The sequence below is a fragment of the Astyanax mexicanus genome, unplaced genomic scaffold (assembly GCF_023375975.1).
Source record: "Astyanax mexicanus isolate ESR-SI-001 unplaced genomic scaffold, AstMex3_surface scaffold_34, whole genome shotgun sequence".
Lineage (NCBI taxonomy): Eukaryota > Metazoa > Chordata > Actinopteri > Characiformes > Acestrorhamphidae > Astyanax > Astyanax mexicanus.
Window position 1 is genome coordinate 252,403 of NW_026040044.1, and position 20,876 is coordinate 273,278.

The 20,876-nt window shown below is 37.5% G+C and overlaps 1 protein-coding gene across 3 annotated transcripts in view; it reads left to right on the forward strand.

Annotated features, from left to right (window-relative positions):
- Positions 1 to 16,208, forward strand: part of LOC125790017 (gastrula zinc finger protein XlCGF26.1-like) — a 76,453-nt gene extending 60,245 nt beyond the window's left edge. For 2 of the 3 annotated variants that reach the window (XM_049473105.1, XM_049473102.1), the window contains exon 4: positions 14,051 to 16,208. The gene's annotated coding sequence lies outside the window, so the exon portion shown is untranslated. Of the gene's footprint in view, positions 1 to 440; positions 2,445 to 14,050 lie in introns of those variants that run through there. The other variant, XM_049473104.1, reaches the window with a different exon arrangement.
- The last annotated feature ends 4,668 nt before the right edge of the window (positions 16,209 to 20,876 follow it).

The following is a 20,876-nucleotide window of genomic DNA, read 5'->3' on the forward strand; positions in this document are numbered from 1 at the left end:
TGTTATGAACAAGCCCGCCTGAACAGAACTCCAAGAGCTGTGGTGCATTCTTGGGAGGCACAGAGATTATTCACATTTGATTCCTTAAACCCTAATGACTTACCTGACACAGATAATGATCCTGGTGTAGTAATTTCTCAATATGCTGAACAGAATATGTTCTATCAATATCTGACCTACACTGCTCAATCAGTTGCTTCAACTGACTGCTTAGCTTGTCACAACGGGAACAGCGTCCCAACTATTACCCCTATAGATGGTTTAGATGATGTTACTAATAGAACAGTCCCATCACCTCTTCAATGCTTGATGTCTTCATTGAATATTCCCAACCAACACTCAATTGTTGATCCAATATGTACTGATATTGACAGCCCAATTGTTCCACCTCCTCCCATTATTAGAGATACTGGAGCTCAGTATCCATTTTGTTTTTGCAGACCCACTACACGACACAACCTCCCTGAGCTTGATCACAGGTGTCGTACCCGACTTACTCCTACTGGAACTGATATACTCACAGGACGTAGATATCTCAAGGTTAATCTGGCCAATGGTACCCTTCCTCTAGCTGATCTTTTCTGGATATGTCAATCAGACACTAAGCTGCTCCAGTCCCTTACTAACACATGGACTGGCTGTTGTGCACCTGTCACTTTAACCGGTTCTGTTTCAGTCATGACCTTTGATGATACTTTGCCCAGACACAAGAGGGATCTCTATTCACTACCTGACATCTCAGACATTCAGAATGTTCCTGAACTAAATTACCTAGGCATTCCTGTAAAAATTCCTAAGGAACACCTAGTTATGAGTGATGGTAGCATTGGAGCTACAGGTATCCTGTTTGCGGGAATGCAAGCCTATAGAAATGGCCACTGGATTAATTACATTTGGTACAATCAACAGAGATTCCTCAATCATACCATTACTGCTTTAGAAGCCCTTGGTGAACAATTGGACGCTACTTCAAAAATGACCCTTCAAAACAGATTTGCTATTGACCAAATGAGAGCACCTGATGATGGTGTCTGTGTTTTGATTGGCGACGAATGTTCGTATATTCCCTTACACACTGGCTCTGAGGGCAACTTCACAAAGGTTATGTCTAAACTTAGAAAACTGCGAGATGAACATGTTAGAAACACGCAAGCTGCTCAAACCTCCTGGTTTAACTGGTTATTTTCTGGTCAATGGAAAGCTCTCTTAATGAGGATGGCTATGATGCTTTTATATGTCATTTTGATTTTGATGTTTGTTGCCTGTTGTGTTGTACCCTGTCTGAGAATGTTGGTTGAGCGAACAATTTCGTCTATCTCTGGACAATATGCTGTTTTTCATGCGTCCGTTGACTCGTCAGCGGGACTTGCAGTAACTTGCCACATGGGCCAGGGCAAGGCCGGATAGCTAAGGCGACTGCTACTTCCGGGTCAAGGTGAAGTGCTAGTAACCTCTCCCTTGACCTGCACCGTGCCTTTCTACGTGGCGTAAAGTCACAAAAGGCGGAAGACATCTTCGGCGCCTTCAACTGGACTTGTATTTTTACTTTTGTGTTTTGCCTTTGGATTATTTCTCCAACTCTATGGACTATTTACTCATGCACCCTTTTACTCCATTTTTGTCCCAATGCTCCATCATAATTGGTTGTGCGTTTTGTTTATTTTGTTTCAAGAGTGCCTTTCACTGTCTGGTGAAATGTTTCGGAGTTACATATGTGTATTGTGCGCAAGGGGGGACAGGCTTAATTGACCCTTCATTGCCTAGGCTTATTTCTGGGTTATACTTTTTCTCTGCTCGCGTTCCCAACATCCTCTGAAGAGGCGTGAAGAGGAGCCTCTTGACTGTGCATTGTCTTGGTAACGCTACACACTCCCATAAGGGACCTATGAGGTAGCTTTTCCGGGAAGCCACCAAATGACGTAGCTACTCTCTCATCGGCAGAGTGCCTTTGGTTCTAAGGGGGGTTGGCCATCCTTGACTTTGTTCCGGGGTGGTTTGCCTTAACCCTTGGTTCTTGGGGTATGCTGCTGCATGTGGGGTCACGTTGGGTCGCTTTGCCTGGTGCCATGTTTGACGTGCCTCTCTATGCTCGATTAGTCGCCAGTTTCCAGCTGAGGTGGGGAATGTGGGGCGAGGTTAAGATACTTATGTCAATTTTTGTAACAAACGGCCATCTCAATACTTGAGATGTGTAAATTCCTTTGGACCTGTCTGACCCCCCCCCTGGTGGACAATATATTAATATGGAACTTAAACCATATATGATACTCAACTTATATATATATCATATGTAATCCATTTGTATATGTGTATTTTCATACCTCTTGTAGTTACACCCTCATTTACCCATCTGTTTTGGTGTCATGTAGATGTTATATAACCATGTATTTTCTACTATTCTGTCATACTTACTCACATATATGCATAAAAACGTATCAAATCAACATGGTTTAATATGGACTTGGGACTTAAAACTATTTACGAGCACGGAACTTACACATAATAAAATAATAAAAATTAACTTAAAAAGTCATAATCTTTATGTTCTGAAGTGATAGCTTAAGATACTTAACCATACCATCGTTAAATCCCACGGAAGGGGGGAATGTGGGGCCCTAAATCTGGATATTAGAGATCAATATATGTTATACTACTCATACATTAGTACATTTGGCCATATATGAACGAGTTCATTGAGTTCTGTTAAAACTCTGTCTGCTCTTCCTCAGTAGGGCCCAGTCTGTACCAGGCGCAGCTGTGAACTGAGGGGGAGACAGTTATGAAATATGATAATAACTGGCCATAGTTGGAAAGTACCCAGAAAAGCTCTTCATAAGGCTGAGAACGGCTAACCTGATTCATTAGTCGTACCAGATGTCTCAACAGGCCCAAAGTTGGTCTTCTCCCACAAGAAAGCTGAGCAGGTGAAGGACAGGGTTTTTAAAAAAACCGTACCATATTGATTTGTCCACGATTAACTCCAAAAATGGGAACATGGCATGATGCCAAGAGATGGGGCCGGAAGAATCCTCCCTAAAACTGAACGTGTCTGGTAATGATTATATTCACCCGATGTATAGTTATATAATGTTAAAAGGTGGAGCTTAAAGCCCCCACCTTTGTTCACCCAAATACTGTATAAAAGTGTGTGTATTCCTTTGTGTTGTCAGAAGACTGAAGCTTCCTGACCCAATCTGTCTGACTTCAAGAACAATAAAAGATCAACTTAGAACTTCGGAAAGACTCGTCTTCTCCTTTCTTTAAACTTGAGGCACTCGTCTGTTTTTACCTTCTTTCTTTTGAACTTAAAACTTCTGTAGTGATGCATAACTAGATAAGTTTTAGAGCTCATTTTAGCTAGCCCAGGCTTCCCTTTCTGGGAGGCCTAGAAGAGTCGTGAAATAACCGCGACACTCTCTCTTTCACAATTTACAAAGTTAAAACAATAAATAAAAGATAGACGAGAATCAAGCTTTTTAAAGAAAAGGGAAGACAGTTTTAACGCAATGTAACTGTAAAACAGCATAGGTGTTGATCTGCACTGTCCGCTGTTTGAAGTCCTCAAACGGGCCTCTTAAGTGTGTGTGTGTGTGTGTGTGGATTTATTATAAACGTGTAGAGTGTGTTAGCCTCCCTATAGATAAGGACAGATAAAGCCGGTGCGTTAGGCGTTAACCTGCCCCGGTCTCTGCCTCGGCTACTCAAGGTTTTTTATAAAAATAAAAAAAAACGGATCTTGACCAAATTTGGATACTGAAACCGAAGGGAGTTCTATAACAAAAGAAATGTATTCCAGCCCACCTGACTGTCCAACCCATTTTCAACTGTATAAAACTGTGTGTCTTTGTCTGGTATCATCAGAAGACTTTGGGGATTCGAACAAACTCGAAAATTGAAACTCTAATTAACATACAGTTTAAATAGCTATAAGGTTACTTGTTTGGTTCCCACACTGTCTGTCTGTCTCTCTCATCCGCTTGCAACGTCTGTATATCTCTCTCTAGTAAATGTGGTGATATTGCACATGGTAAGTGATAGGGAACAGATTATGCCGTGCATGGAGAATTTTGATATTGCATATAATAGAGCACTACAGCAGCAATAAGTAGAGTTTAGAGTATTATGGACTGAATTTTGTGCCAAAAGTTTAAAAACAAAAATAAAATCCTCAACCAAATTCTACTTAGTAAGTTTTAACCAAATTAATGGTTGTGTGTAAATTGTAAAGCGTCCTTGGGTTTTGTCGCGGCTGTTTCACGACTCTTCTAGGCCTCCCAGAAAGGGAAGCCTGGGCTAGCTTAAATGAGCTCTAGAACTTATCTAATCATGCATCAATATAAAGGTTTTAAGTTCAAAAGAAAGAAGGTAAAAACAGACGAGTGCCTCAAGTTTAAAGAAAGGAGAAGACGAGTCTTTCCGAAGTTCTAAGTTGATCTTTTATTGTTCTTGAAGTCAGATTGGGTCAGGAAGCTTCAGTCTTCTGACAACACAAAGGAATACACACACTTTTATACAGTATTTGGGTGAACAAAGGTGGGGGCTTTAAGCTCCACCTTTTAACATTATATAACTATACATCGGGTGAATATAATCGTTACCAGACACGTTCAGTTTTAGGGAGGATTCTTACGGCCCCATTTCTAGTTTTTTTAAAAACCCTGTCCTTCACCTGCCCTGCTTTCTCGTGGGAGAAGACTGACCTTGGGCCTCTTGAGACACTTTGTATAACTAATGAATCAGGTTAGCCGTTCTCAGCCGTTATGAAGAGCTTTCCTGGGTCCTTTCCAACTATGGCCAGTCATTATCATATTTCTTAACTGTCTCCCCCTCAGTTCACAGCTGTACCTGGTACAGACTGGGCCCTACTGAGGAAGAGCAGACAGAGTTTTAACAGAACTCAATGAACTCGTTCATATATGGCCAGATGTACTAATGTATGAGTAATATAACATATATTGATCACTAATATCCTAATTTAGGGCCCCACAGTTTCTAGAAAGGAGCTATATAGGTTGAACTTAAGAATCAAAAAGAAAACTTGTATGTTGCAAGAGAAAAAAATATATAGCAAACATATTTAATTTAAATATACTTGGTTACTTTATTATCCTTTGCAGTTATTTGAAAATGATTTCAGTATGGATTTTGACAGGGGTTTTCAGGGGTGGGCGGGGCTTAGAATAAGACGTTCCCCTTGAATCTCTATTGGTCAGCTGGTTTAGATTAGATTTAGATTTAGCACACCTCACTAATGTGAGTTTTTTAATGGAGTGAAACACTTGTTTATAGAATAAATATAACATTAAACATAACGTTTATATACAATTTATTTGTAAAAGTATCTGCTGTTGCTGTGCACTGGAACCTGTTTGCTCTGTGTTTGGAAGAACGCTTGAAACTGGCGCTTTGACCACCCGTCAAACTGTGCCATAACTCCAGAAGCAAAAGTCTTTAAAATAAAGAAATCCACAGAAAATTCACAAAAACACAAAAATAGAAGTCCAGTGTGTGTTATTAAATTAATCTCTTCTCTCCAAAGTCTGGAGGCTTATTCTGATATTATGTGATTCCTCTAAAAGCACCAATATTTCATCATTTGTGAATCCACGACTGAAGTAATCCTCAATAATATTATTTTGCGTCTTTGTCTCACCTGCTTCTGTCTCTGGGCATTCTACTAGTATCTCAAAATAATGACTTACTATCTCAATATTGAGATAGTATCTCAAAATATTGACTTAGTATCTCAAAATATTGAGATAGTATCATAAACAAATTGAGACAGTATCTCAAAATATTAAGATAGTATCTCAAAATAATGACTTAGTATCTCAATATTGAGATAGTATCATAAAAAAATTGAGACAGTATCTCAAAATAATGACTTAGTATCTCAAAATATTGAGATAGTATCATAAAATTGAGACAGTATCTCAAAATAATGACTTAGTATCTCAAAATATTAAGATAGTATCTCAAAATAATGACTTAGTATCTCAAAATATTGAGATAGTATCATAAAAAAATTGAGACAGTATCTCAAAATAATGACTTAGTATCTCAAAATATTGAGATAGTATCTCAAAATAATGACTTAGTATCTCAATATTGAGATAGTATCTCAAAATATTGACTTAGTATCTTAAAATATTGAGACAGTATCTCAAAATAATGACTTAGTATCTTAAAATATTGAGACAGTATCTCAAAATAATGACTTAGTATCTTAAAATATTGAGACAGTATCTCAAAATAATGACTTAGTATCTCAAAATATTGACTTAATATCTCAAAATATTGACTTAATATCTCAAAATAATGACTTAGTATCTCAAAATAATGACTTAGTATCTTAAAATATTGAGACAGTATCTCAAAATAATGACTTAGTATCTTAAAATATTGAGACAGTATCTCAAAATAATGACTTAGTATCTCAAAATATTGACTTAATATCTCAAAATATTGACTTAATATCTCAAAATAATGACTTAGTATCTCAAAATATTGAGACAGTATCTCAAAATAATGACTTAGTATCTTAAAATATTGAGACAGTATCTCAAAATAATGACTTAGTATCTTAAAATATTGAGACAGTATCTCAAAATAATGACTTAGTATCTTAAAATATTGACTTAATATCTAAAAATATTGACTTAATATCTCAAAATAATGACTTAGTATCTCAAAATAATGACTGAGTATCTTAAAATATTGAGACAGTATCTCAAAATAATGACTTAGTATCTCAAAATATTGACTTAATATCTCAAAATATTGACTTAATATCTCAAAATAATGACTTAGTATCTCAAAATATTGAGACAGTATCTCAAAATAATGACTTAGTATCTTAAAATATTGAGACAGTATCTCAAAATAATGACTTAGTATCTTAAAATATTGAGACAGTATCTCAAAATAATGACTTAGTATCTTAAAATATTGAGACAGTATCTCAAAATAATGACTTAGTATCTCAAAATATTGACTTAATATCTCAAAATATTGACTTAATATCTCAAAATAATGACTTAGTATCTCAAAATATTGAGACAGTATCTCAAAATAATGACTTAGTATCTTAAAATATTGAGACAGTATCTCAAAATAATGACTTAGTATCTTAAAATATTGAGACAGTATCTCAAAATATTGACTTAATATCTCAAAATATTGACTTAATATCTCAAAATAATGACTTAGTATCTCAAAATAATGACTTAGTATCTCAAAATAATGACATAGTATCTCAAAATAATGACTTACTATCTCAAAATATTGAGATAGCAGTTTACTTATTAATAAAAAAAAATGTGCTGGATTATTTTTAGGTGGCGGGAATGGGCTTCCATACTAAATAAAAAAGCACAAGCACATCAAAAATCACCAAAGCATTTCAGAAATGTTCTAGGAGACGTGATGCAAATGGTCCAGCTGACTAAAGCGCTGCCACTATGATTGGGAGATTGGGAGCCATCAGCTGCCGGAGTCCTGAGAGAGCACAGTTGGTCTTGCTCTCTCTGGGTGGTGTTGTAGAAATGAAAATGAAAGGTGGGTCAACACCCACCTCTCGTCCGGGGTACAACTCCCCTGCGTGTTCGTTTGATAGAGAGAGTCCGACAGGTGGAGTGAAGTTGAAAGCAAACCAAGTATTTATTACAAAGTACTGGATCCAGGAGAACATACAAAACCAATTATTAGCTGTCTCAGTATAAGGGAAGTGACATCATTGCCTTAAAGTCATCCCCAAGACTGGTTGGTTTACAGCAGTTCCTCTTGCTCTTCCTCACACTCCAGTATAGGTAACATATATGGCGGTTTATAGTCTTTATTATCATTATACCCATGAGGGCAACGCTTATGATTATCTGGAGCCATATTGGAATAGCCAGAGGAAATGCTGGTTGGTTATAGTGTCCGTACTTTGACCTGTCCCACCCCCTTTTTAAGTACCAAGCCATTATTAAACCATAAATGTGTTTTCCCTCTAAGTTTCCCAATGTTTAGTAAACTTGTTATCTATAGCTCTATATGTGTAAGTGTTAAGGTTACAGAGTGTATATATATATATTTTTTTTTTACAATTCCGTTTTTACAAGAGTCCAAGGCAACCTGTAAAGGAAAGCAATGTCCAGGACAACCTGTAAAGGAAAAATAATGTGTTCCCCCCTAATTTAGCAAATCACAGTTCATAACCTTATATGTGTAAATGTTAAAGTTGCAATGCGTGTTGTTCTTTTCTTCTTTCTTCTTGCTTCAGGGTTCTGAAGGTAGACTACCTCAGCCCCACGTACGAAGAGCTTTATTCTGGCTCTTGATGTCTGCAATATCAGTGAATGAAAAGTATGAGTTGGTGTGATAAGACTATGTGTGTTCTTTAATGAGATGTGTTTAAGAGTGAGTCTCTGTATGTAGTGTACTTTGACGCAATCGAACAGTTGCTGAATGAGTTACTCCCTCACTTCCTCTCCTCAGTCACAGCCTGGCTGTGTGCTGCTGCTGCTGCGCTCTGAGAAACTCTTTTCTCTGCTGTGGCCAGGCCAGGCCCGTGCTGCGGGGGCTCTGCTGCCCCTCCTTCCTGCTGCTGCTGCAGGGTCAGACGATTCAGCTGTTGTTTTCACCTCTCCTTCTGGCTCTGTGAGCGATCTCTGTTGCTGCACAGCTGTAGAACCCTCGCCTATCAGTTGATCTGCGTACGTTGTTCTCTCAGTCACCTGGAAAGGCTCAATCCAGCCATGCTCGTTCCCCTTTCGTGCGCAATGGCGGAGGAGCCCTCACTCTGTGTCTGGACTGGTCCACCTTTGCACCACGTTCTCCTTCTCCCCCTGTGTAAACAGATCTGAAACGAGACTTTTATATTCATTATAATCATGTTTAAGGTTCTCTATTCATTTTGGAAGTCTTTTAAGGCGTCCTCCGTGTCTCCTTCCTGTAAGTTAAAATACATGGTCAAAATACATTTATCACACTTAACTTGAGCTCTAATTTCCCCTTGGAAGTTAATTATTTCATATTTAAATTTTGTCTGTGCACAGATTTTAGCCCAATTTTTGTTTTCTTACCTCCTTCAGTTGTCCTGATTTTCAGTTATACTCAATCATGATCTTTACTGTCAAATGTGCTTTAAATCCCTAACATTTAGTAATTTTCAAATGTAAAATACTACATTTAATTGTCAGCACCATTAATTACTTGCTTTTACCTTCCTTTTGCTCACACCCCTTTCCCTGTTAGTGTAACTGCTTCCCTGTGGCTCTGTTATATCCAAATTAGATCTTACAACACTACTAATGTTCACCACCCAGTTTACCACTAGACACACACTATTTCTTGTGCATGCACACACTCACAAACTCAAACACTTCCACTCTCACAAACACTACCAAAGCCAAAGAACACACCTCAACTCTGCAGCATCATTGTACAGACCATATTTTACTGCTTCACAGCCCAAAGCTGCTGCTTTAAACGCACCTGCTGTTAAACCTCTGTGGGGACCTAATTAAGATATTAGGGATCAATATATGTTATAATACCCATATATTAGTACATTTGGCCACATATGAGCGAGTTCATTGAGTTCTGTTAAAACTCTGTCCGCCCTCCCTCAGTTAGGCCCAGTTTGTACCAAGCACAGCTGTGGACCGAGGGAGAGGCAGTTGTGATATATGATAATGATTGGCCATAGTTGGAAAGTACCCAGAACTCTCTTCATAGCGGCTGGGAACGCTATCTCTCAAGTCATTAATCACACCAGATGTCTAAACAGGCCCTAGAGTAGTCCTCTCCCCCACGAGAAAGTCGCTGACCAAGCTTTCTCTCCCACGAGGAAGCTAGACAGGTGAAGGACAGGGTTTTTAAAAAAACATACCATATTGATTTGTCCACGATTAACTCCACATATGGGAATACGGCATGATGCCAAAAGATGGGACCGGAAGTAGCCTCCCAAAACTGACCATGTTTGGTGACGATTATGTTCAACCGATGTATAGTTATATAATGTTAATATATAACTATACATAATATAATGTAATGCTGTCAGAAGACTGAAGCTTCCTGACTGAACCTGGCTGACTTCAAGAACAATAAAAGATCAACTTAGAACTTCGGAACGATTCGTCTTCTCCTTTCTTTAAACTTGAGGCACTCGTCTGTTTTTACCTTCTTTCTTTTGAACTTAGAACTTCTGTAGTGATGCATGACTAGATAAAGTTTTAGAGCTCATTTTAGCTAGCCCAGGCTTCCCTCTCTGGGAGGCCTAGAAGAGTCGTGAAATTACGCACGACACCTCCCACTGAATGCTTCCTGCATATCTTCTTATATTGTATTGGTAATACTATATAGATAATAAATAAGGAACAAACATTTGGAAATACATCTGAATCATGTTTATTATTATTGCTCCATTGTCGTTCGTAATCTGACGACTCTTAAGGCCTCCCTTAAAGGGAAGCCTTGGGCTAGCTTAAAGTAGACTCTTAAAAGGTTATCTAGTCATGCATCACTACAAAGCTTTAAATTCAAAAGAAAGAAGATAAAAATCAGACGAGTGCCTCGAGTCAAAGAAAGGAGAAGACGGAGTTCTTCGAAGTTCTAAGAAGTTCTTTTATTGTCTTGAAATCAGCCAGGTTCAGTCAGAAGGATCCAGTCTTCTGATGAGACAAAGGATTACACACACTTTTATACAGTCTTTGGGTGAACAAAAGGTGGGGGCTTTAGGCTCCACCTTTTACCGTTATATAACCATTTTTCAGTTGAACATAATTGTTCCCAAACATGATCTTCTTTAGGGAGGTTTTCCAGTCAAGGCTATGGGCATTATGCCATTAGTCCCATAATTGGATCTAATAGTGATCAAATCAACATGGTATGTTTTTTTAAAATGTTGACCTTCACTTTGTTTGATGTTCCCATGGGAGCCGGAGTCTATGTGGACATCTGGTCTCTGTCTAATGAATTTAGAGATACGCTCCTCAGTCATTATATAGCATTTCCCGGGAAGCTAGCCAATTATGACCTGTTATCTGTAGCAGCTGTCTCCCTTTGAGATATGTTAGGTACATATCTGTAGCAGCTGTCTCCCTTTGAGATATGTTAGGTACAGGTTTAAACTTGTTACGGGAGAGGGCAAACAGAGGATGAGCGAACTTAATGAACTTGCTCATATAAGGCCGAGTGTGCTTCAGTATATGAAGATGTACACATATGATCTTCAATATCCTAATTTAGGCCCCACACCATGCAAAGTTTTAATGATCAGCTGCTCTATTCACAGGGCCGCTGCTAAGGTAACACACACACACACAAACACAAAAGGTTTACGCAAAAATTTACTAAACTACACTACTACTATTTGCAAACGTGCCACGTGCCTTGCAATACCCAGATTAGTTTCTAGTTAAGCGTTTAAAGCTACCAAATCAGCAAAGCCAACGTAACTAGCTCAGGCAACACCACTGAACATGAAGTAATCAAAACTATTTAAACCTTTAACATAGAAGTTACTCACCAGAAAGGGATGCATGGGCCTCATCTTTCTGCTTCTTTTTCTTCTTCTTCTCAGCTCCAGACTCAAACCGTCGCTTCATAGTTGAATTACCATTTAGTAGCAACTTCGCGCGGTGAACTTGTCTCCTGCTAAACTCAAGTAGCGTTGCTACTTTAGTCAGGACTAAGGTTGCCAGATAAGTTACGATTTTTCATCCTATTTGTTTATTTTATTTTAAGTTTTTAACTTACACAAATATTGCACTGGACAAGTTTTTGTATAGAATGGCCACATACACTTTAAAAATGGTTAAACATGCGCAAGATTTAGCGCCTCCATGCATTTTTTGGCAACAACCAACAGAGCAAACCGAGCCGTGCCATTTCAGGCAATAGGGGTGGGGGCATTATATTATGCACAAAAATAATAACGTGCCGCTTTTAAGTAGTAGAGTAGGTGCCCCATGCAATGTTTAAAGACAAAAAAGATGAGCGTATCATAAATAATTCACATTGGGTTTTAAATTTAATAATGTCATAATTTCAACACATTTCATTCTCAGTCAATTTGGCTCCCTGCAACTGCAAAATGGTTGAGGCCTAACGCTGGCTGCGTTGTCTGCGTATGCAGAGCGGCGGCCCTGTCTATTCATCTCCACACTGATTTATACAATATCAGGGCCCAAAGTTTTAAACTCAAACAAACTACACATAATGTGGCTTCTGTCTCAGGAATGGGTCCATATTGATGTACTGGGCTTTCTTGGGTTACTTTTGCTTGGACTTTAGAATCACCGCTTGTGGCTATATTATTTTACCTGCCACTTTAATTTTCTGCGGTGTGATATGTATTAAGTAATTATATTTCTGACTTTATTCAGTTCCCCAGATTTTATAAAGACTTGATTTCTAGATTTAGTTGATTTTATTAAGTGCTTTAAGAATTGGGATAAGTGGAACGTGATTATTTTTCTCTGTATCAATCGTTCCATTACAGACAATAATATTAGCAATATCAATAAACAATTTTATGCTTTGCTTTGTTCTTGTTATTATAGCAAATAAAATCCGAACAATGCTTTTCGTTTACTGATCAATATGTTCAATAAGTATTTATGCATATGCAATGCACAGCAGACTGCTTTTCACAATTATCAACAATACATCTATTTCCTTAAACAATTTATCAAGCCCCACACATTGTTCCTCTTGTTAAAAAAAAAATGGCTTACTTACATGTTGAATAATGAAAGTTTAATTTTGTGTCTTCTAAAGTGTCTACATTTCATATTTTAAAAATTAGGATTGAGTGTGTCTTAAAAGCTAAAACTTTTACAATATTGCTGAAAGTAATTGCTCATCTGCATAGTGGTTGTTTTAAACCCAAACTTTAAAAAGATAAACAGTTTAAAAAATGCTCTATATCTATAAAATAATGATTGGTCAAAAAATTTTAGTAATAGTGGTGAGGGATGAAAAAGGTAATAGGTTTAAAAAAGATAAAAAGTATAAAATAATTATTGGGCAAATAATGGTTCGTCCTGAAGTCTCCTTTGTATCAATTTAGTTCGTACAGAGTGCACCAGCTGATGATTGATGGTCGTTTAGTCAGAGACATGCAGTGAACAAAATACTTCAAGCATGAGCTACACGAGTCTCACAATAGTTCTCATATGTTATATGTTAATGTATTAGTAGCGCGTGGTTAGACCGCCATACAATAGACCCTATGTGTTAGTAAACGCCTTATGTATCGCATGGGTTAATTTGTTACAATAGAGTCTGTGTTAGTTACATGCCTGATCAAACAGTGTTTTACTATATATGTAAAGAATATACTGTGATTATTGGTTAATCTTCTATATAAATGCGTGTAAAATACACTGTGAGTAAAAATGATCAAATACAATGTGAGTATTGGTTAATGCATATAGAATACAAGGTTTCACACAATGATTATGTAATTATAGATACTAAGTTAAGTAATCATAACTGAAAGATATTTGTCAATACACCCAAAGTATAATAAACAGTTACTCTTCAGTGGGTACAGTACAGTAGATGACACTCTCTCTTTCTCCTCATCACTCCAAAGGATGATGTCGTTCAGCACAATGCTGCGTCTGTGAGCTGATGTATCAGAACCGAGTCGCTGCGCTTTCCTCCGAGCGTTAGCGCTGTGATGCTTCTCGGTAATGCTGCATCAGCAGCAGCTCAAAAAGAGGCGGAGTCTGAATTCGCATGTGTCGGAGGAGGCGTGTGCTAGTCTTCACCCTCCTGGTGATAGGGGCAGTCCTAATGAGTGGGTTGGGTAGTTGGCCGTGTAAATTTGGTAGAAAATGGGATAAAAATTAGAAATACATTTTAAAAAGAAGACATACTGCAGGGATCCCTATACTTTTGGCCAGGCAGGTGTATCACAATACACCTCTAGGAGTAGCTCTGATTCAATTTTAAGTCCTTGTGGATACAGTTATCAGCTGAATGCCATAAATGTATATTTTTGAGATAATTCTATTAATTCTCTCTTTCTGTTTTTGTGCATTTTTTACAGCCTGGTGCTTTTCACAGCAACAGGGAAGAAAATGATAAAAGAGGAGAGACTGGCAGCTCAACGTCCTGAGAAAGATCTCCAAATACCTCTCACTCGTAAATATTCTTTAGTTTTTTAGTTTGTTTTTTATTCCAGTAGTGAAGGAATGAAAAAAATAAAGAATGTTTTTTTAAGTATGTTATATATATATATGCATTTTCTTTATATTTACTCTATTTTTAACCTTAAAATTACTTGTGTATTTACAAATTTTACGATACCACTTTTGTTTTCCGAGTACACAACACTGAAGATTTTATTGTATTCACTGTAATATTTACTTACTGATTTTGGGTCAGTACATGTCTATAATGATATATGAAGGTACTTTTATATTTACCCTATATATTTTCCTGGTGTATTTTTTCTACTATGCATATTTGTCACACTTACCTGTGATACTTACCTGTTGTACATTCCTGTAACTCTTGTGGGGCCCTAAATTAGGATATTGAAGATCAATATGTGTAAATCCTCATATATTAAGCGCACTCGGCCTTACATGAACAAGTTCACTGAGTTTGCTCGTCCTCTGTCTGCTCTCCTTCTCTAACAAGCCTAAACCTGTACCAGGCACGTCCCGGAGGGAGGCAGCTGTATAAGATAACAGGCCATAATATAACGCTTCTTAATGGCTGGGGAGCATATCTCTAAGTTCATTAATCAGACCAGATGTCCACAAACAGACCCTAGCTCAGTCTCCAATTATGGGAATAATGGCATAATGCCCAGATACGTGACCGGAAGAACCTTCCTAAAGATGATCATGTTTGGAAACAATTATGTTCAACTGAAAAATGGTTATATAACAGTAAAAGGTGGAGCCTAAAGCCCCCACCTTTGTTCACCCAAATACTGTATAAAAATGTGTGTAACCCTTTGTCTCATCAGAAGACTGAATCCTCCTGACTGAAGAACAATAAAGAATCAACTTAGAACATCGGAAAGAAGTCTTCTCCTTTCTTTAAACCTGGGGCACTCGTCTGTTTTTATCTTCTCTCTTTTGAATTTAGAGCTTTACATCGATGCATGACTAGATAATTTTTAAGAGTCTATTTTAAACTAGCCCAGGCTTCCCTTTAAGGGAGGCCTAAGAGTCGTCAAATAACGAACGACACTCTATACCCACTGTAGTCCTGAAAGGTGGAGCTTGCTCTGTGATTGGCTGAATGAATCAGGTAAATCCTGGAAGAGACAGTATATGAATTAGAGAATGTTCGCACTGAATTGCTGTAAAAAGGTATTGTTTTTTTTTCTTTTCTCTTCTTTGTTTTTTGAGATTGTTGATATTTCACATTCTTATTTTTGTAATTGATTTTTTTTATTACTCACTTCCTTCATAAGCTTTACAACTACAGACACAGGGCAAATCAACAGGTACACTTTACATTTTAAGAATATTTTTTTAAAGCATATCCATAGAGTCAGAGTTGACACGAAACTAAAATAAAATAATAGTTAATAAATAAATGAGTAAATCGGACACATTTTTGAATATGGTGAATGATATTATACCCTGAAATATTGCTCCATATCACCCACCCCTAATTATCACATCAGGGTTCTACTTTTTTACTGGTTTTATCAAAAGAAAAATCCACAGAGTTCTCATTTCCCGTTCTATATTGTGGGGCCTAAATTAGTGATCAATATGTGTTATATTACCTCTATATTAGTATACTTGGTTACATATGAAGAGTTCACTGAGTTCTGTTAAAACTCTGTCTAACCTCCTCTCGGAAAGGCCTGTACCGGTTCGTACCGGTACTTCTTATTTTTCTGACTTAGAACTTTTGTTTTAACGCAAGATTAGATAGATCGAGAGCTCTTTAAGCTAGCCCAGGCTTCCCTTAGGCCTTAGAAGAGTCGTGAAAAATCACCACGACAATATCTACTAGAGACAGATTATATCTGTCCAGTATCATTTATTTTACTTTAATACTGAATATATGGAGATATTTTGAGTGCATTTATTATTATTATTAGTATCATGATATTCTGGATCATTGACTTCTGTTACAATTCTGATAAAATTTTTGTATTTTTAAAAATCTAAAATGGGCTGTTCCATATCATATAATATTGTATACAGTAATAAAATTGAATTTTTATTTTGTTACAGTAGTGTATTCTTGAAATATATATTTTTTAAAATTCTGTGTTTTGTCATATCGCCAACAGTATAATCATTGCGAAAATACCGTAAAATATTATTATTTTTTAGCCATATCGCCCACCCCTAGGTAGGAGGAGATTGGGCAGAAGAAGGGGTGTGGTCTGCTTGTATTACACTTAAAGTTTTTTAACTAGAAGTTGTCGTTCGTAATCTGACGACTCTTAAGGCCTCCCTTAAAGGGAAGCCTTGGGCTAGCTTAAAGTAGACTCTTAAAAGTTATCTAGTCATGCATCAATATAAAGCTTTAAATTCAAAAGAAAGAAGATAAAAACAGACGAGTGCCTCGAGTCAAAGAAAGGAGAAGACGGAGTTCTTCGAAGTTCTAAGATGTTCTTTTATTGTCTTGAAATCAGCCAGGTTCAGTCAGAAGGATTCAGTCTTCTGATGAGACAAAGGAATACACACACTTTTATACAGTCTTTGGGTGAACAAAAGGTGGGGGCTTTAGGCTCCACCTTTTACCGTTATATAACCATTTTTCAGTTGAACATAATTGTTCCCAAACATGATCATCTTTAGGGAGGTTTTTCCGGTCACGTCTTTGGGCGCGGTGCCATTATTCCCATAATTGAACCTAATTGTGATCAAATCAACATGGTGTGGTTTTTTTAAAAACTTTTGCACTGTTTACGTATCTTTTGCACTGTTTACGTATCTTTTGCACTGCTTAATTTAATTTAAATTATTATATAACTGTGTATTTGCACTTTCTGTTTGGCTGACATCAGTTATCCTCACTTTATGCACATCAACTGGTGTTCACTGTCTATTGTGTTCAACTGCACTACCTCCATTCTCCATCTCCATTACACACACACACACGAAGACTGTACATTTACACTGTATATTCTATTTCTTATTTGATTGTATTTATATGTATCTTTATATTTTATATTTTATCTTTTTTAACTTTGTGTATTGTGTAACCTGCTGCTGGATGCCAAGAATTTCCCCCCGGGGATCAATAAAGTATCTATCTATCTATCTAAAACCTGACCTTCACCTGTTTAGTTTTCCCGTGAGAGCTAGGGCCTATGTGGACATCTGGTTTGTTCTAATGAATTTAGAGATAGCGTTTTCTGGGAAGTCATCCAATTATGGCCTGTTATCTATAGCAACTGCCTCCCTCTGAGACATGCCAGGTACAGGTTTAAACTTGTTACGGGAAGAGCAGACAGAGGATGAGCGAACTTAATGAACTTTGCTCATGTAAGGCCGAGAGCGCTTAGTATATGAAGATTTACACATATCGATATTCAATATCCTAATTTAGGCCCCACAAAGTACACTTGTAATATATTTTCATAATAAGCCGTTTCTGTCATTAAATTGAACCATTTCTTTAAAGGAGAATGCGGTGTAAAATTGACTTTTGTTGGTTTTTTGGATGATATGGGGCATATTTTACCCTGCAGATAAATCACTTTTTACACAGTTATTCAGCACAAAGTAGCTCCACAGCACCTTGGCTAGAATCCGGAGAGTCCTGACATTTAAAACCAGGTATTAATAACTTAAAAAATGCAAAAGAAATGTATTTTATTTTATTTAGTTGGTTTTATTAAAAACGATGTTTTACAACCAATAGCGTAGGTAAAACTACAGCTACTGTAAACAAATGATTTATCTGCAGAGGCAAAACAGAATAAAATTTCAGGATCTCAGAAAGCTGTGGGAGAGCGGAGGTGGGCTATTTAACAGTTTAGTACTCTCTATCATGTTTTACTACAACTAAAAGTCAATTTTACACCAGAGTTCTCCTTTAACTCTGGTAACTTAGTTAATTTCCGATTTGTTTTAATAACAATGTTGTAATGTTCTTTTTGATTTTCGTACATGGTGTGCCTTATGTGTGAACCGAAAAATCTAAATAAACAACTGAAAAAAATCAAATTCAATCGTATTTATGTCTCTTTCCGAATCTTTGTTGTAAGTGTAACTGTATAACTGTGGGCACACTGGTACATTTTTCCCCATCCAGTTAGCCAACACTTTCAAAATTACAATATACAGTGAAAAAAGGTGTCAGTCATTGTTTATTAAGACCCATTATATATAGTCAGCATGGTATCAAATAATATTTATGCACTATATTATATTGGACTAATATACTGTATCTTCCTGACCAAATTTTACTTTCTAATTTAGACCCCAAATCTCTTTGCCAAAGTATTTATTTTTTGTGATTTTATTTAGATTTTTCTTTTCCTATTTTCTCCCCAACACCAGGAGGGTGAAGACTAGCACACGCCTCCTCCGATACATGTGAAGTCAGACTCCGCCTCTTTTTGAACTGCTGCTGATACTGTAGGATTGCCGAGTAGCATCACAACGCTAACACTCGGAGGAAAGTGCAGAGACTCGGTTCTGATACATCAGCTCACAGACGCAGCCTTGTGCTGATCCACATCACCCTAGGAGTGATGAGGGGAAAGAAGAGCGCCAGCTACTGTACCCACCCACCCAGAGAGAGCAAGGACAACTGTGCTCTCTCAGGACTCCGGCAGCTGATGGCAAGGATCAGTATATTATTTTTATTGAGTGATTTACTTACCATTTTATTTACTTATTTATTTTTAATATTGGCAGTTTTGGTCCTCCATAATTTTCATAATTTAGCCCTTTTATTTTATTCATTTTATCCTTTTATTTGTTTTGTTACTGCGTTTTATTTCTTTTATTTACTTATTTATTTTACTTATTATTATTTATTTTAGTTACATCATTTGCTTTTTTTAGAATTGTGGTTATTTTACAATTTGTTTTTGGTCTACATTTTAGCCTGTTTGCATATCCTTTTATTTTGAATTATTTAATTGTTTCTTAATTAAATCTTACATTGTTTGCTTGTTTTTATAATTCAACCCTAATTGTCAATCCCTTTAATGTTGTGTTTGCTCGGCTGCACTGAAAATGAGTTGTTACCTTCAATGTATTTACCGAGTTGAAATAAAGGTTGATTGATAATTGAGTAAAACAGTTTATAGAAAAAAATCACAATGTTCATTTTACTGAAACATATACATATATATATATATATATATATATATATATATATATATATATATATATAGATAGATAGTTAAATCAGAGAAACTGATAGTTTTGAAGGGGTTTTCCAAATACACTGCTCAAAAAAATAAAGGGAACACTCAAATAACACAATATAACTCCAAGTAAATCAAACTTCTGTGAAATTAAACTGTCCACTTAGGAAGCAACACTGATTGACAATCAATTTCACCTGCTGTTGTGCAAATGGAATAGACAACAGGTGGAAATTATTGGCAATTAGCAAGACACACTCAATAAAGGAGTGGTTCTGCAGGTGGGGACCACAGACCACTTCTCAGAACCTATGCTGTCTGGCTGATGTTTTGGTCAGTTTGGAATGTTGGTGGTTCTTTCACACTCGTGGTAGCATGAGACGGACTCTACAACCCACACAAGTGGCTCAGGTAGTGCAGCTCATCCAGGATGGCACATCAATGCGAGCTGTGGCAAGAAGGTTTGCTGTGTCTGTCAGCGTAGTGTCCAGAGGCTGGAGGCGCTACCAGGAGACAGGCCTGACGTCCACAGATGGGGGTTGTGCTCACAGCCCAACACCGTGCAGGACGCTTGGCATGTGCCAGAGAACACCAGGATTGGCAAATTCGCCACTGGCGCCTTGTGCTCTTCACAGATGAAAGCAGGTTCACACTGAGCACATGACAGACGTGACAGAGTCTGGAGACGCCGTGGAGAGCGGTCTGCTGCCTGCAACATCCTTCAGCATGACCGGTTTGGCAGTGGGTCAGTAATGGTGTGGGGTGGCATTTCTTTGGAGGGCCGCACAGCCCTCCATGTGCTCACCAGAGGTAGCCTGACTGCCATTAGGTACCGAGATGAGATCCTCAGACCCCCTGTGAGACCGTATGCTGGTGCGGTTGGCCCTGGGTTCCTCCTAATGCAGGACAATGCTAGACCTCATGTGGCTGGAGTGTGTCAGCAGTTCCTGCAAGATGAAGGCATTGAAGCTATGGACTGGCCCGCCCGTTCCCCAGACCTGAATCCGATTGAGCACATCTGGGACATCATGTCTCGCTCCATCCACCAACGTCACGTTGCACCACAGACTGTCCAGGAGTTGGCGGATGCTTTAGTCCAGGTCTGGGAGGAGATCCCTCAGGAGACCATCCGCCACCTCATCAGGAGCATGCCCAGGCGTTGTAGGGAGGTCATACAGGCACGTGGAGGCCACACACAATACTGAGCCTCATTTTGACTTGTTTTAAGGACATTACATTAAAGTTGGATCAGCCTGTAGTGTGTTTTTTCACTTTAATTTTGTGTGTGGCTCCAAATCCAGGCCTCCATTGGTTAATAAATTTGATTTCCATTGATGATTTTTGTGTGATTTTGTTGTCAGCACATTCAACTTTGTACAGAACAAAGTATTCAATGAGAATATTTCATTCATTCAGATCTAGGATGTGTTATTTGAGTGTTCCCTTTATTTTTTTGAGCAGTGTATATATAATATATATATAAAAAATTCAATCATATACTTATTAATATGCCATAGCATATATCTGTCTTTGTTAAAGAGAATAATAATATAAAGTATTTTAG